The sequence below is a fragment of the Protopterus annectens genome, chromosome 12.part0 (genome assembly GCF_019279795.1).
Source record: "Protopterus annectens isolate FY-2018-M chromosome 12.part0, PAN1.0, whole genome shotgun sequence".
NCBI classification, from domain to species: domain Eukaryota; kingdom Metazoa; phylum Chordata; order Ceratodontiformes; family Protopteridae; genus Protopterus; species Protopterus annectens.
In genome coordinates, this window is record NC_056746.1 from 1,527,613,766 (window position 1) to 1,527,631,436 (window position 17,671).

Genomic DNA, 17,671 nt, shown 5'->3' on the forward strand with positions numbered 1-17,671 from the left:
TCACTACAGATCACAATGTCATCTGCAAACATCATAGTCCACGGGGACTCCTGTCTGATCTCATCTGTCAACCTGTCCATCACCATTGCAAATAAGAAAGGGCTCAGAGCTGATCCTTGATGTAATCCCACCTCCACCTTAAACGCATCTATTACTCCCACTGCAGACCTCAACGCTGTCACACTACCTTCGTACATATCCTGTACCAGTCTTGCATACTTCTCTGACACTCCCGACTTCCTCATACAATACCACAACTCCTCTCTAGGCACCCTGTCATATGCTTTCTCTAAGTCTACAAAAACACAATGCAACTCCTTCTGACCTTCTCTGTATTTCTCCATCAACACTCTCAGAGCAAACATCGCATCTGTAGTGCTCTTTTCCGGCATGAAACCATACTGCTGATCACTAATCATCACGTCCCTTCTTAACCTTGCTTCCACTACTCTTTCCCATAACTTCATGCTGTGACTGATCAGTTTAATCCCTCTGTAGTTACTACAGCTCTGCACATCACCCTTATTGTTAAAGTCGGTACCAAAACACTTCTCCATTCCTCAGGCATTCTTTCATTTTCCAAGATTTCATTAAACAATCTGCTTAAAAACTCCACTGCCATTTCACCTAAACACCTCCATGCTTCCACAGGTATGTCATCTGGACCAACAGCCTTTCCATTCTTCATAGCTATCCTTACTTCCTCCTTGCTAATCCACTGTACTTCATGATTCACTATCCCCACATCATCCAACCTTCTCTCCCTCTCATTCTCTTCATTCATCAACCCCTTAAAGTACTCTTTCCATCTCCTCAACACACACTCCTCACTTGTGAGTATGTTTCCGTCATTATCCTTTATCACCTTTACCTGCTGCACATCTTTCCTAGCTCGGTCCCTCTTTCTAGCCAATTTGTGCAGGTCTTTTTCTCCTTCCTTAGTGTCCAACCCTTCACACAACTCTTCATATGCTTCATCCTTAGCCTTTGCCACCTCTCTCTTTGCCATGCACCTCATCTTCTTATACTCCTGTCTACTTTCTTCATCTCTCGGACAATCCCACTTCTTCTTTACCAACCTATTTCTCTGTATACTCTCCTGTACTTCTCATTCCACCACCATGTCTCCTTGTCGTCATTCCTCTGTCCAGATGTCATACCAAGCGCCTTTCTAGCCGTCTCACTTACTAGCTCTGCTGTAGTTACCCAGCTATTTGGTAACTCTTCATTGCCACCCAGTGCCTGTCTTAACTCATCTCTGAACTCCACCTCACAATTACCCTTTTTCAATTTCCACCATTTGATCTTTGGTGCTGCCCTCACACTCCTCCTCCTCTTCTTGATCAGCAACGTCATCCTACAAACCACCATCCTATGCTGCCTAACTACACTTTTCCTGGTCACCACTGTACAGTCTCCAATCTCCTTCAAACTGGCCCTCTTATACAAGATATAATCCACCTGTGTGCATCTTCCTCCACTCTTGTATGTCACCCTATGCTCCTTCCTCTTGTTAAAATGCATATTCACCACAGCCATGTCCATCCTTTTCGCAAAATCCACTACCATCTGACCTTCTGCATTCTTCTAATACCATACCTACCCATCACTTCCTCATCCCCTCTGTTCCCTTCACCACCATGCCCATTGAAATCTGCTCCAATCACCACCCTCTCATCCTTGGGCACAGTCATCACCACTTCATCCAGCTCACTCCAAAATGTTTCTTTCTCATCCATTGCACACCCAACTTGTGGAGCATATGCACTAACAACTTTCATCATTACACCATCAATTTCCAGCTTCATAAACATCACTCTATCCAACACTCTTTTCACCTCCATAACACTCCTAGCATACTGTTCCTTCAGGATAACTCCTATGCTATTTCTCCTCCCATCCACACCATTATAAAACAATTTGAACCCACCTCCGATACACCTAGCCTTATTCCCCTTCCATCTGGTCTCTTACACACACAATATACCAACCTTCCTTCTGTCCATCATATCAGCTAGCTCTCTCCCTATACCAGTCATACTGCCAACATTCAAAGTTCCGACCCTCACTACCACTATCCAGATTAATGAAATATTCATCCAACATTTCTTTTAGAACAAAATCTATTTTTCTGTATGCTAAATTAATTTCATTCTTGGATAAATGAACGTACTTAGTATTGATATTTAGAATGCCCAGCATCTTACTAGAATACACAATACTGTCCATGAACACCACTCCACCCCCAGAATGACCTCTAATAATGGTGACTTTGAGATAGAATGTCAGAAATTAAAAGAAATGTTTCTTGCAAGAAAATACCCTCATGAATTAATAGATGAAGTGATGAGGGAGGTGTATGATGGTAGACCTGGGAAATTTGGTCCCATATAGGTTTAGTTAACCAGAATAGGGCGAATATTAACCTGAACCAGGATGCTACAAATGAACCCACGAGTCAAAGGGGGAACTTTGTTCTGAATTTTAGCACTGACACAGGAATTATTAGGGATGTAATTTCCAAAAACTGGCAGAAATTTGGGTGCTATCCAGATTTGGAAATTATATTTAAAACACCATTTCAGTTCACCTACAAGAAAGGTAGGAATTTAAAAGATATACTGGAAAATAGAAGGGTATTGTTCAATAGAAAAAGAAAAGGTTCATTCAAATGTGGGACTTGTTCCCAATGCCCCTATATTGAAAATAAGGATTCCGCAAGTATTACTGGCAGGGAGAGAGTTATTGAAGCAAAAACTTTTTCCAACTATCATAGTATTGGAGTTATTTAGCTTGCTACTTGCAAATATTGCAGGGCATTTTATATAGGTAAAACCATCCAAAAGTTAAAAAGGAGGATATATGAACACCTTAAAGAAATTAAGAACCGGGACACAAAAAATGCCCTGTACAAACCTTCTTTAAACTGCCCTAATGCTAGTTGGAGTTTTTTTTTTGTCTTAGAAAAAGTTGATGTTCATTAAACAGCTGTCTGCCTGATCCACAATCTTGTTCATTTTTGGACCTCTTGTTGTTTGATATCCTCTTAAACCCAAGAACTCAGCGGGAGAAGCACTATTCTCCTGCATCATATCCAGACACCCCCCCCACTGTAACCATGCTACTTTCTTGCAATCACTTCAAAACTGCACTAAAAACTCACTTAAAAAGTCTCTGGTTATGCCCATGCACCAATCCCGACTAGTAACCCTCCTTTTTACTTCCCCTTCCTCTCCCCTCCCCTAGCCACCCTGTGTCACACCGTCTGATCATTGCATTTTTTCCTCTGCAGGCTCTGGCTCACCCTTTACCCCTCCTCTCCCTCCCTCACTCAATCTCTCAGACCTGTTATAACATGCTTAAGTACCTCACTTTATCTCAACTCCAAATACATATACAAATGGCTTACACATAGCTTCATCTCACTACCACATATACTACTCACTCAGTCTCCTCTCTTACTCCTCTATCTTCCCCTTCCATCCCATTAACTTTTCTAGCTTGTTCCACCCTCGTGTGGAGCATCTGCTGTATATCTATTTGAGTTTAGTGCAATATTTGTATACAAGATTCAGACTTATGAGTTTAGAACAGTATCCGTTTGAGCTTAGTTGTATGTGTATACACATCTTACCTTTATTGGTATATCTGTTCATTACTATGTTTCATATTGTTATGAGTATTAGAATATAGCTATTCTCTCACCCCTCTCTAAAATACTGAAAAAATGCATCCGTGCCCAATTCCTCAACCACCTGCTTGAAAATCAAATTCTGTCACCTACTCAGCATGATTTCAGACCGGGCACAGCACCACTACAGCCCTCCTCTCCTTCCTTGATACAGTTAACCGGGCGTGGGATTCTGGTAAAATCCCTTCTCTTTTCCTTGACCTCTCCAAAACTTTTGATACCATTTCCCACACTATCCTCCTCTCTAAACCATCTACCCTCCACATTTCCCGCACCTACCCTACAGTGGTTCAATAGCTATCTCTCCAATAGGCAGTAATCCACCAAATGGCAACAGTCTTACTCTTCCTTCCTCAAAACTTCCACAGGGGTACCCAAGGCTCCAGACTTGGTCCTGTCTTATTTAGCATCTTTATTAACAACTTTCACACCACTCTCCAACAATGCTCAGTAATCCAGTATGCTGATGACTCTACAATAATATGCACTACAAATTCCAGCTCTGAACTCCAGGAGATCACCTAGAATGCCCTCACCTCTACTGAATCTTGGATTCTTAACAATCATCTTGCCCTAAATCCAAAAAAAAAAAACTAAATTAGTAATTTTTACCCCTAAGAAAACCACTCCCCTAGATAAAAAAAGTCTTCAGTATACAAGCCCAAGACAATACCACTATAGAGGTTGTCCCACACACTAAATTACTAGGCATTATTATAGATGAAAACCTAAACTTTGACCTACACACAAACAGTAACATCAAAAAAACGCACCAAAAGCTTGGTATGCTCTACAGGCACCAACACTTTCTTAGCCTCTTTACTAGACAAACCCTTGCAACTACATTTTTATTACCCTCTCTCCATATGGTGCCCCTCTCCTCACTAATATCCAAAATTCTACAAAATCCAAACTTGATATGTTACAACAGAATAACCAAATTTGCCACCAAGGCCTAATTCTCATCCCACCATTGTAATGTACTGAAACAATTAGGCTGGTTGGAACTCCCCCAACATCTCTCATTCACCCAGCTAACTACAGCACACAAAATAATCTACAGACCCACAGACTGTCCTGCACTGTCAACGCTACTTGGCAAATACCAACTCAGCAGGCAACTAAGATCTGAAAATCATCGACTTCTAGAAGTAGAAAAGCCCACCTTACCCGGCTGGTCAACTGCTCTTCTCCTTCACTGTCACCAAACTATGGAACTCGCTTCCTCCTCCTATAAGAAACAAGGGTAGCACTACCACCTTCAAACAAACAAATACTGAAAAATCATCTCAAGTCTTCCTGGCTATGTACCTGCTCTATAACCTAACCTCTTCCTTCTCCTTATATTATAACTAAATTCCTATGCTTTTTATTGCTACTGACTGATGATACTTTCTCCATATTTATTATTTTTTTCTTTCATCACTTGTTGATACTAGCACAATAATGCTAATTTATTTATATCTGTTTTTACCACTCTGAATTTATCTGACAACCAACTAGATTCCTGTTTTTATGTATATAGTCTGTATATGTTACTGTGTAATCACTGTAATCAAACCAACTAAATTCCTCACTTATGTATATATTACTGTAACCACTATGTGTAACACTGTTTCTACTTCTGTACCAATTAATGTTTATTTTTTTTCCTGCATCTATGTTTTTGTTGGAGCTTTTCTCCCCAGGCATCCACTGAAAATGGGCTCTTTTAGGCCCAATGGACTTTCCCAGTAAACAAGTGCAATAAGTAAATATATCTAATGTTTGCTGCAGTATGTATTATTTGCTGTTGTATGTATATTCAATTGTTCTTCATGTACTCTGCTGCTGATTTATTGTTCTGTGGAGCTTTTCTCCCTGTGCCTCCACTGAAAAAATACCTGTGTCCAGTTGGAATTTCCTGGTAAATAAATAAATAAACATAATCTTTCACATGCTAAAAAGAAATGCTTGTATGAATGCAGGCTTATTGTGATATTTACAGAAATATGAAAACATATACCTAGTTTTATAATTAGGAGTGTAAATGATACTGAATATGTCTCAAAATGTGCAAATTACACTGCAAATTTCAAAGCTAGTTTTCTTCAACAACATCTAAGGTTTCACCTGATGTCATTCAATATTTTGCAAGTCACTTGTTTTTAAAATATTACATACATATGGAAATATTGTTTTATTTTATAAATTATTAACAAATAACTAGCAACATCTCAGGTATAGTGTGATATAAATAGACATTGGCAATGACATTTCCTGTCTTCCACCATGGCATAGCACACCATACCTTTCAAAATCATATAAGGCTTATCATGGTGAAAATATGAGTAAAATATGAATAATAAGTGACGAATGGTGATTAATTTATGCACTACAGGACATCCCATACTAATAGTCTTAGTGTCATTTTGTTAACTCCTTGCCTCTTCTAAGACTACATGTTGTTAGCTGGTTAGTCACACAGTTAAAGAAGCCAGACCCAAAAAAGGTCTAGAATACCATAAGGAGGTTTTAGTGTGTGAAGTGGAAGTTATACAAAAAGACACCATAGGTTTGGATCAACTGATCTACTAATCTATTGGAAGTCTTGAGGCAGGACGATCTTTTAAGAATAATAAAAGTTTATAAAATTCCAAAAGTAAAACTAGTGAAACTAAAACTTAAATGAAATATGGAAATTACTTTGTCTAAGAATTAAATAATAAGACTGGAACAGTTAATGTAGGTACACATTTATTTCTTCAGCATGGCAGGTAAAATTTATCAAACAGAAATTGATAATAAACTCTGATTATACATTAGTTTGTATAGATGTCCATTGAGGGAGGGGCCTTGCCCCTCTGTACCGATACTGCTCTGTCTCTTGGTGACGCTTAATTGCTACTTTCCAGTGATGTAACTTACCAGTGTCACTTGATGACCCATAAAAGACATTAATCTTAGTATTTAGTGCTATAGAAGCCTTATTTATTTATTTTTTATTATTTTTGCTGTACAATACCCAGTAATTTACCAGAAAAGATTGACAGTGCTTGTGCAATGAAGCATTGTTTCCCTTGAAATGATAATTTACAGAAAGACCCAGCACTCTATCAGTATCCATTTATTGCCCATAACTTAAATTTTTTGTAAAAGGTAAAGGCTGTGATGCATGAGAATGATATCGTCATATGCAGAATGATTCCTATATCTTGCTACTTTAATCAGTTTCAGTATAAACATTTATTCCGTTTAATGGAAACAGTATATTAGTTTCACATGTTTTGTGGAAACTCACCAACAATTCAGAGTTATGCTTTACTGTAACTACATGAAAAATACACACTTTTAACTAAAGCAAAATATTAAAATATAAATTGCAGCATAGCTCACTCCATAGTCTACTTCAGTCAGAGCATTTAAATAACAGTGTCATCATGGAAAACAGTTTTGATATAAATATGAGATTTTTATCAGAAGGCAAACTTTACATTTTGATAGAAGTAGCTTTCCAAAACTGTTACACATTTCAACACTAAGATAACATTTAGAATCTATGCAGTTTTATTAAAAATATGTATTTTTTTTACAACAGAGGTCACTAGTGATAACTTTTGGAATTACTGCTTTTGTCCTGTGTTTTGACCCTTAGACCATTGTATGCTCTTTAGCTCTACAGAAAACCACAGGCAATAGATTTGCATAGAACTGCAGGAACATCATGAGACGTATAGGTGTTAATGATAAACTATTAATAAGGGCTTTTACCAGACATGTCAGGAAAAATAGGAATGGTCATTCTCACTGCTGTTGTAGACTGTGGGTTGTATCTTGCCAAGGATACAGCACCCAGCCATCTTCCCAAAGCTCTGACTCCATCCTACACAGTCACTCTTGCTGCCCATAGGCTCTAATCCCCTTTGGAGGTAAGTATAAAAGCAGCCAGAGTAACTAAAAATCTTCAGTACTCTCTTGCTGTCTTGTGCAGATGTATTTCTGAAACTTCTCTGGTGCAGCAGTCGGTCAAAACTTCCTGTCAGACAGAGAAGACCTCTTTTGGGGACCCCTTTCCACACACACAAATTATATATGGAATATGTTTAGTGCTTTTATTGTTTTTTATAATAAATAGTGATATTTTGCTTTTCCACTGGCTTTTAAGACCTTACTGTTATTGTCTCTCCAGGGATTGCTTTCTAGGATTTGGCTTCATTTGGTACCCTAGGGCTGTTTTTAAGCATATTTCTTGTTTTTAAATTGTTTCTTCGATAGTTGGAAAGTATTTTTCCAGGAGAATAGCAGGACTATATACAAATGCTGCTGCTTACACTGTGTTTTTACAGGGCAGCCAATTTATTTAGTTATATCTTTTGGCAGGGCATTCTTGTGTGCTACTTTGTTGCAGAGTAAATTTTATTGGACTGGAAGGGTTGTGTGCTGTTTGTTTGCTTGTGACAACTTGCCTTCCAAAAGACTTCTTCAGGCATACCTTATTGGTAAACAGCCTTCTTCCCCTTCTACCTCAGGGATACTTACCCTGGTGGTTCTTGTTCTTCTACTAACCTAAAAAGAAAAAAATTGAAACATGAAGCCTTGCCTACCATGTGGGCTATTAATGTGTCTCAGCTGATGGTGGGTGACTTTGCAGTAGCAACTTCAGGTTCTTCAGACCACTTTCCTATTTCCCCAAAGCCATCTAGTATAGCCTTGACAGATATTCTGGACTGGAGGTCAGTAACTTGCTCTACATCTGTACCAGTGTCCTGCTTGGGCATGGGAGAACCATCCAATTTGGGTACAGGAGATAACTTCGAGAGGATCTTCTTTTGTCTGGGAAAAGACCTTTTATTCAGGATGATATGATTTACCTAGGAAAAAAGAAACAGAAAGTTAATTATATTGAAAATAAAGTGTTCCTCTCTGTAAAAAAAAAAAAACGATTACCCCAACCAGGAGTTCATTACAGTAAGTCAACTCTGGCTGCCATATGCTGTTTTCTAATACTGCTGCTCCTCTTTCTAAGAAAGAGGATACATTTTGAGTAATCTGATGTTGATAGAGACAGGGTTTACTCACCCCAAGAATCTGATTCTGTAGCTAGTGAGCCCAAAGTGGTGCAAATGGAAACTTGCTCCTTTTCTGAGACCATTTCCAAACTGAGGATTGTATTTGCTTGGGAATAGACAGATGTTCACCCAGAGCTGGGAAGATGATATGATTTTCTTAAACGGTGAATCCCTATTTCTGCACCCATTCCTTCTATTTTGCCTGCATTGGAGGATGCATTAAAAGCTGCCTGTAATGTTTCTGATTCTCTTCCATCTGTTACCGAAAAAACAGATAAATTGTGTAGAGCATTAAGTGCAAATACATTTCTCTATTCTCATCTTGTATTAGATCCTGTTGCAATCACTGCTATGGCTCAAGCAGCGAAAAAGCACCTTGCCTCGTCTAACCCAATTCCTGGGATAAGGAGGGGTGTGGTGGTTGAATAGACAGGGTGAAAGACATAATTCTTCTGCCACAGTAGCCTTCAGAATCCTGAACTATCAAGGTTATATGTGTTGAGGTGATTCTGAAGTATGCTAAAAGCTTGGATGAGTTTTCTTCTTCCCTGACACCTGAAGGTACGTCTTATGTGACTCCATTTGTATCTGATGTCAAGTTTCAAAACATGCCTTATAGAGTACATATAATTGTGTTAATACTGTTTTCAGGGCTTCTGATTGAGTTGCTATTTTGAGAAGATTTGTTTGGGAATGTATCCAAAACTTTTCAGATGACTTAGTCAGAAGGTTTGAGTTCTTCTCTAGACTCAGAAGTTTTGTTTGGGCCCACTGCTACTCAGCTACTCAGCAGTAGGATTGCTGAGGTAAATTAATGCTGCAAATTTTTTAGGATTTTTCAGGTCCCCAAATTCTTACCTTCTAAAACTTCTACCCCTCTCAAAGGACGAACAGACAGAGAATGCTGCCTATTAACAGGCACTGAAGAGAAAAATGGCAGGAGGATGACAACCCCATACCCACAAAACAAGGGAATTTCCAAAAAAAAAAAAAAAAAAAAAAGGGATCAGACACCTGCTTGAGTATGACTATATCAGAGACCAGATCACCTTTCCCCATCCTTGTACCCTTATTCGCCTTCCACTTTCAAATCATCTTTCTCTCAGTGCTCCGGATTGGTGTGTCACATAATTTCAGAGAGATGGGATTCACCGGTGATTCAGGAAAGCTACCGCTGGAAATGGATAGACTCTCCTCCTCCTGTCAAAGGAATCTCCCCTTCCCAAACCAAACAGATTTGTTTCTTCAGGAGCTCCAACATTTGTTAAAAAACAGGTCTCATAAAACATATTCCCACGGAACACTTAGGAAGGGGCTTTTATTCCAAAATGTTTCTTGTCCCAAAAAGGGTGTGCTCATGGAGACAAGTTTTGGATCTGCCCTCCCTCAATCACTATGTGAAAATTCCAGAATTCAAAATGTTACTGCAGTCAGTGTTAGCCCTTCTCACACATCACTCTGTGATGATAACCTTGTATCTCAAGGATGCTTACAATTACATTTTCAATTGCATAAATTTCAGGAGGTTCCTAAGATTTTTTTGTATCTGGGACACATTATCAGTTCTTTGCACTACTGCACTTGCAGTGTTTACAAGTTGCCTAGCTCCTGTGGTGGTTCACTGCAGGCTGCAAAGTATCCACATTTGTCCATATTTATACAAATTGCTTATTTGTACAAAATCTTTGCCTAGATGCCAGGAGTCCTTAACAAAAGTTTCATCCCTCCTAGTCCATCTGGGATTTAAGATAAACATACAGGAATCCTGGTTGACAACTTCATACAGGGTTGTGTTTTTAGAGCGCGTTGTAGACAGTCTCATGCAAAAAGGGCTTTTGTACCTCAAGGCAACTTAATAGGAAGCATTCCTGAACTTTTCTCATCTGACTCCGGCTTCAATCAGAGAATTCCTTAGAATTCCAGGCCTCATGGCTTCTGTGACTCCGATGTTACCAATTGCCAGAGAAAGATTCAGTGGTTCCTAAAATTCATGTGGACCCAGCATATTCACCCCCTAGATTTACAAATCCCAGTTCTAGGAATTATAAACCTAGAAATACAGAGGTGGAAGGATCAGGTGTCTCTCAGTCCAGACTCCCTTTCTCTCTTTCTACCCCCAAAGCAGTCAATCTCAGATTTTGCTTGAGATGCAGTTTCTATGGGAGTAAAAATACAAGGTCCATGGCACTATTCAGACAGATAAAAGCATATAAATGCCAAAGAAATGTTGGCTGTAAATCAAGCTTTACAAGCCTTGTATCATCTTTTGTAATCAGGATCTCTGAAGGTAAGTACAGACAACACCACAGTGATGTGGTACTTAACTGGGTACCAAGTCATACTCATTACATAGCTTGGCAGTGATGGCTTTAGCTTTAAAAATTCTGTAACTATTCAGGCCTCTTACACAGAGCAAAACATAGTGACAGATTTAGCAGATTCTGGGCAGTTCCTCTGGAGTGGAAACTCAGTACAGAGGTATTCCAGGAATTGATCCAAATGTAGAGAATACTTCAAGTAGATATGTTCACTTTCCTTCAAAACAGACAACTACACAAATTCTGTTCCAAGAATCCTTACTTGGAGAACAGAGACTTTTTCATTTTACTGGTCAGGGATGTGCCTATATACTTTTCCACTCTTTCTACTGATTTCCAAGGTACTTCTGAAGATTTACCAAAAATCATTGTGGTGACTCTGTTTTGGCCCAGGCAAAATTGGTTCTTCCTACTTATTGAATTGGCCAGGGGCAGTTACCCCAAATGTCCTCAAAGACTGGATTACTCAGACAGGCAGGGGGAGTTTGATACAACTCAACATTAAGCAGCTGCAGCTTACTGCCTGGATGATTCAATTTTGATACCTTTTAGGCATCTTTTCACCTCAAAGGCGATACACAATTGTGTGCAGAGCTCATTGTAAATGGAGACACATATACTTAGCCAGAAGATATAACAAACCTAATGGCTGATAAATTCAGCTCTAACTTTACCCCTCTCTCCCCAACCTTCCCTCAGGAAATGTCATCAAATATAACTCCCCCCCCCCCCTACTATCACTAGGGAAGAAGTCCTTAATGCTCTGTCTAAGACCAAGAACACTGCATCATTGGGCCGAGACAATATCCCAGTATGCCTTCTAAATAGCATGAAACATGACCTGTCAGGGCCTCTGGAATTACTATTCAACTGTAGCCTTCAAACTGTTTGTGCCTCATGAAGGGAGACAGGCAACAATCATCCTTTTAGGCAAAGGTGGGCCATCTACAGACCCCAGAGAGTACAGACCATAAGTCTCACTGGTCTTATATGTAAGGCTGTGGAAAGAATTATCATGGAGATGATCAGTAGAGATATAGTAAACTTCCAGACACTGTACCCAACCCAGTTTTGTTTCAAGGACACATCATGCCTACTCAACCGAGTGGACTTTTTTGAGAAGGTCACCAAAGCAATGGATGAGGGCAAAATTGTTCACACTTCATACCTTGACCTAGCCAAGGCATTTGACACAATACCCTACTCGGGCATTGTTGACAAACGCAAGAGGTTAGGTACAAACCCATATGTCACCCACTGGATAGCCAACTGGCTCACAGACAGGACCCAGGAAGTTAGAATTGGGGAGTCCAGCTCTACAAAGAGGCTAGTCACAAGTGAAGTTCCTCAGGGATCAGTCCTTGGACTGCTCCTTCTCGACATTTACTTCTCAGAAGTTAAGGCCAGTGTTAGTGGTCTCTGGCTGACTAAATCTGCAGATAACTGCAAATTAGGAGCTGTCATTGAATACCACACTGACAGAAATGTTCTCCAGGAGGGGCTGACACAGACAAACAACTGGTGTTAGAGCCATGGACTAAAACTAAATGTCAAGAACTGTATAATAGTATTCTTTGGGAAGTCATCTATCCCTGGTAATTATCATATTGACAACACACCCCTTAGAGTTGACCCAGTAGTCAGGGACTTAGGGACATACATATATAGTAATCTAGCCTTTGATCATCACGTGTCTACAGTGGTGAGAAAATCATTCTATGTTTCGCAACTTATAAACAAAGATATGGCATCTAAATCCAAGGAAGTCATTGTTTCATTGTATTCGGCATTCATTAGATCTGTCATTGAGTACAATGCCCCATTTGGTATGTACTTAACAAGGCATATCCAACAATGTAGCAAAATCCAGTGAACACCACTAAAGAATGCTCCAAAACCAAAAAGTTAAACTGAAAAGAAGGAGCATAGCACCATAGGCATAAAAACAACTAAAAACTTTAATAACAAGTAAAAACCCAGAAACAGGGCAAGCGCTTTCGGCACATGCCTTCTTCAGATCCTGCAAACAATTTCTGAGTGAATCTATTTAAAAACATTATAGCAAATGGTATTAATAAAACAATTAAACAATGCTAAACAGACCGCACCCTCTCCCATATCAGCACATAACCCCTTTCTCTTACATACAAACATTCACAAAAAAGCGTCCGTATATAAATACTTCATAACTGTCAACAGGTTTTTAAATAGATTCACTCAGAAATAGTTTGCAGGATCTGAAGAAGGTGTACGCCGAAAGCGCTTGTCCTGTTTCTGGGTTTTTACTTGTTAGTTTTTAGTTGTTTTTATGCCTATGGTGCTACACTCCTTCTTTTCAGCATATCCAACAAGTGGAACATCCACAGAGGTTCCTCTCTAAAAGAATACAGAGTGTAAGTAATGTCTTCTGTGCAGGCCACCTCAAGACCCTATCTCCTGTATTCTGTATTCTACAGGCTTTTGAGGGGAGATCTATGCCTGGCACACAGGGCATTATCAGACCCCACTCTAATGGACATTCTGCATATCCACAAAACAAACAGCACCAGAATTACCCATTCTAAAGACTTAAACCTTGCCTGTGATATAAATAGGACATGCTGGAGAGACAGGTATGTATCCCAGAGACTACCCCATCTATGAACCAGGCTCCCCATCAATATGAAGCAGAGTTCCTCCCTAACCCATTTCAAGTTCAACTTGGACAATTGAATGGGAAACTGGAAATTTATCCCTGGGTTGGCACCTATATCTCTAATGGACACACGTAACCTGTAAATGATTCATCTCCCAGGCCCATTCTTACACTTATCAAAGGTATCGGAACATGCCAGAGATCTGAGATGCATGGCTAGGCTTAAAAAGGCCCTTGTGGTGGTTAGCCTAGTAAACACCTATGAACAAGGATGTGCAGCATGTACTAAAGGAGGCAAGAGTGCCTTCTAGTAGAAGGTCGTATGTTGGCAAATGGAAATGTTTTTCTAGTTGGTGCTTAGCCAATAACCTGGGTCTCATCAGGGAGTTGTACTTCTGATGTTTAAATGTCTGTGTGAGCTATTATCATTTGGCCTTTTGTATGCTTCTGTCAAAGTGCATCTACTGGCCATTTCAGCTTGTCTGCCCATGGATCCCCCTTTCGTCTATGTTTCTGGACAAACAGTTTCTGAAGGGGGTGTTAAATGAAGACCCCCCCTTGCAAACAAATACCTCTTTCCTGAGATCTCAGTCTTGTACTGGAGAACCTGACTTTGTCACCTTTTGAAGCTTGCCTATTTGGCCGAGTTGAGGGTCATTACTTGAACTGGCTAAGCTTCTGGTGTCATTCTAAGGGGATCCAGTATCTCTCTGCCTACGATGACATGGTCGACAGACCACAATGCTTTGCCAGAGATGGCCTACACCTGTCACCCCTGGGATTCTGGATACTGGCTAAGGCTCTTGCTGCCCCTATAGTGCATTTTTTAGGCAAGGTTCAAATGACAAATTCACCACTGTAACAGGAACAGGCAAGCAAAAACTGAGGGTAATGCTTCTCAATGCTAGAAGTCTAAATCTCAGAATGCACTCACTCGAGGCACTCCTTAAAATGGAGAACATAGATATCGGTGCAGTGACTGAGACCTTGTTCAAGTCTCTAGAGAGCACCCCTGCATTACCGGGTATAACTCATACCACACTTTTCGGCCATCTAACCTGGACCAGAGTACCAAAGGTGGAGGTGTGTCCATATTTATCAAGGATACCCAAACCAGCAGGCTAGTTGCGCAGCATAATGCATCCGAGGTTATCTAAGTGCAGCTAACTCGGGCAATACTGCAATCAAAATTGTAGCTTGCTACAGATCCCCCACCATGCCTCAGGATTCCCACTCCTCTTTTCTTGATATACTGGAAAATATTAGGGTTCAACCAAACACCCTAATAATGGGCAATTTCAACTACCCCACCATTAACTGGGAAAACTATTCATGTACCAACTCCTTTACTCAGCGCTTTCTGAAATTCATAAATTCCATTGCCCTGGATCAACTTATCCACACCCCCACCAGGGGCAACAATATCCTAGACCTAGTCATTACCAACATGAGTGACCGGTGTTCCACACCTGAAATCAACTCCTCATTGGTCAGATCTGACCATAAGCTAATCACCCCTAGATATCCGCATCCCGCCCCAGCCACCGTTAAGGAAACCATGGTAAAAAATTTCTCCAAAGCCAACTACATGGTTCTTAAGACAGAAGTGGTGAACTTTATGACACCCATGCAGATGAACAATACAGTTACGACTGCTGAATCCTACACAAATGCACTCTATAAGCACTTACACTAGTGCATGGATCATGCTATCCCAAACAGAACAAAGACGCTATACTCAAAAAAAAAAAAAAAAGCCAGTCTGGTGGTCCCCTGCCATAAACAAACTCTACACCAGAAGGAAGAAACTGTTGCAAAAGAGAGTAAAATCCCATGAGTGGAGGAGCTGCCTGGTCAGCCTCAGTAAGAAGCTGAGATCCCTTCTAAGATCCTCCAAAACTAGCTACAAAAACAAAATTGCCACTGATTCTAAAGGCATTCAGAAAGCATTCTGTAGCTATGTCAAGAATCTCAGTGGCAACACCCAGATCTACTCTGAGTTACAGCACAACGGCACAAAAATTACAGAACCAACTAATTGCCAACATCCTGGCTGATAGGTTCAGTGCTAACTTTACCCCCCTCTCACCCCATAAAGGGCCCATATCTGTACAGGAAGAATGCAGAGTCCCTGTAATCACATCTATGCAGGTAAAAGCTACACTCTCTAAAACCAAAAACACAGCATCCATGGGACCAGACAATATCCCATGCTACGTTTTACACGAACATCAGAATGAACTGACTCCCCACCTAAGCACCATGTTCAATCATAGTCTCACATCAGGCTTTGTGCCCACTGAATGGCGCACAGCAGTAGCTATCCCACTTCACAAAGGGAGAGCCACCACTGATCCTGGGAACTATCTCCCTATTAGCCTGACGAGCCTGGTCTGTAAGGCCATGGAACATATCATCATGGAACTCATAAACAAAGACATTGGTAACCTCCAAACTCTGGACCCCACCCAGTTCATTAGATCATGCCTTCTGAACCTGATTGACTTCTTTGAGGCAATCGACAAAGCCATAGACGAGGGTAAGGTGGTTCACACAGCCTATCTTGTCCTCGCCAAGGCTTTTGACACCATCCCCCATTCTGGAATTGTAGCTAAACTCACTAAACTAGGTATAAATCACTGCGTCATAAGATGGGTTGCCAACTGGCTCACTGACAGAACCCACACTTTAAAAGTTGCACTCCAAATCTGACTCCAAACCAGCGACAAGTGGAGTACCACAGAGTTCAGTCCTGGGACCTCTCCTGTTTGGTATCTACTTCTCTGAAGTACAGGCTAACACAGAAGGCCTCTGGCTAATGACGTTTGCAGATGACTGCAAACTAGGAGCCATAGTAGAGTCCCCGAATGATGTGGACATCCTACACAAGGGCCTCACTGAGACAGATGCCTGGTGTCAGAGGCATGGCCTCAAGCTCAATGCCAAAAAGTGCATTGTCATCCCCTTTGGTAAAAACTCTGTACCCATGAACTACCACATAAATGGCAGTCTACTTAATGCCGAATGTGTGATGAGACCTTGGAATCCAGGTGGACAGTAGTCTCTCCTTTGATAATCACATCTCCACAGTAGTCAGGAAATCCTTCTATGTGGCACACCTCATCACAAAAGGGTTCTCATCCAGGAAAAAAAGAGGTCATTGTTCCCTTCTTCTCGGCACTCATTAGAGCCATTATAGAGTACAACGCCTCTTTTAGAATGTACCTCAAAAGACATCTGCAGCAGCTGGAAAGGCCACAGAAGTACCTCACAAAGAGGATTACTGGCCTCAAACAGATGCCCTACACTGACCGTCTCAAAAAACTCCAGCTTTACTCTGTAGCATATCGTCTACTCCATGGAGATCTCTGCCTAACATATAAAGCTATGTTAAACCCAGAGCTGTTGGACATGCTACACCTTAAGAAATACCACTCCCTCCGATCTACACGCTGTAGGGACCTAAACCTTGTCACCACAATAAACAGGACATGCTGGAGGGATAGATTCCTGTCCCAGAGACTTCCTACAATCTGGAACAAGCTACCCGTCTATGTCAAGCAAAGTTCCTCATTAGCACTCTTCAAGAAAAATCTTGATGAGTGGATGAGAAATGGGAAATACACCCTGGGGATCACTTCTGTGGCTCTGCTCGACAGGGGCACAGGAAATTTACTTTCTTGGGTGGCGTAAGCCAGGGAACCATGTTGGCTAGGCTGGCTTAGGCCCTTGGGCCAATAGCCTAGACCTACCTATGAACCTATGTATGGAGGGGAGCAAAAATGTGTACTTTACTTGATGGCGTCTCTTGTTGCATGAAACATGCCTATATGTGTGTGCAAGTATTTAGGTAATACGTGCAGCTGAGTAAGTGGTTTGATCCATTTGACACCAACAGTTTGTGGTCAGGGTGCTGGGTTTTCAAGCTGTCAAAGGGAAACCATTTAAAACATGGCATAAGGTTCTGATATTGACCTAA

General features: G+C 40.7%; 1 protein-coding gene across 3 annotated transcripts in view; it reads left to right on the forward strand.

The window, feature by feature from the left end:
• The window catches only part of MFSD11 (major facilitator superfamily domain containing 11), a 2,028,489-nt gene that overhangs the window by 2,000,120 nt on the left and 10,698 nt on the right, over window positions 1–17,671 (forward strand). The window lies entirely within an intron of this gene.